The following is a 471-nucleotide window of genomic DNA, read 5'->3' as shown; positions in this document are numbered from 1 at the left end:
GAAGCCGTTCCGCGAGTTAATTGGATCGCTACTGTATGTAGCTAATTCTACACGCCCAGATATTCGTGTCGCAGTCGGAGCTCTATCGCGCTACCTTGAAAATCCTCGAGAGAAGCATTGGCAGGCCGGAATTTGGATTCTTCGGTACCTCAAAGGTACATCTAGCACCGGAATTAAGTTTTAGCGACCGAAATCGAGTGCATGCGGCGTTACGGCATTTTGTGATGCGAATTGGGTGGAGATGTTGCTAAGCGTCGATCAACTTCAGGTATTATTATTCAAATTGCTGGTGCAATTGTGATCTACAATAGCAAGCTACAGCAGACGGTGGCGCTATCGTCGGCAGAGGCGGAATATATGTCGATGGCACTTGCAGTGCAAGAGGTGGTGTGGCTTCGTCACTTGCTGGAGGAGATGGGACTGAGAACAACTAGAGCAACACCTGTCTACGTGGACAACAAGTCGGCAATA

This window comes from Plasmopara halstedii, assembly GCF_900000015.1.
Source record: "Plasmopara halstedii genome assembly, contig: Scaffold_208, whole genome shotgun sequence".
NCBI lineage: Eukaryota > Oomycota > Peronosporomycetes > Peronosporales > Peronosporaceae > Plasmopara > Plasmopara halstedii.
Note: the sequence above shows the minus strand (reverse complement) of the source record.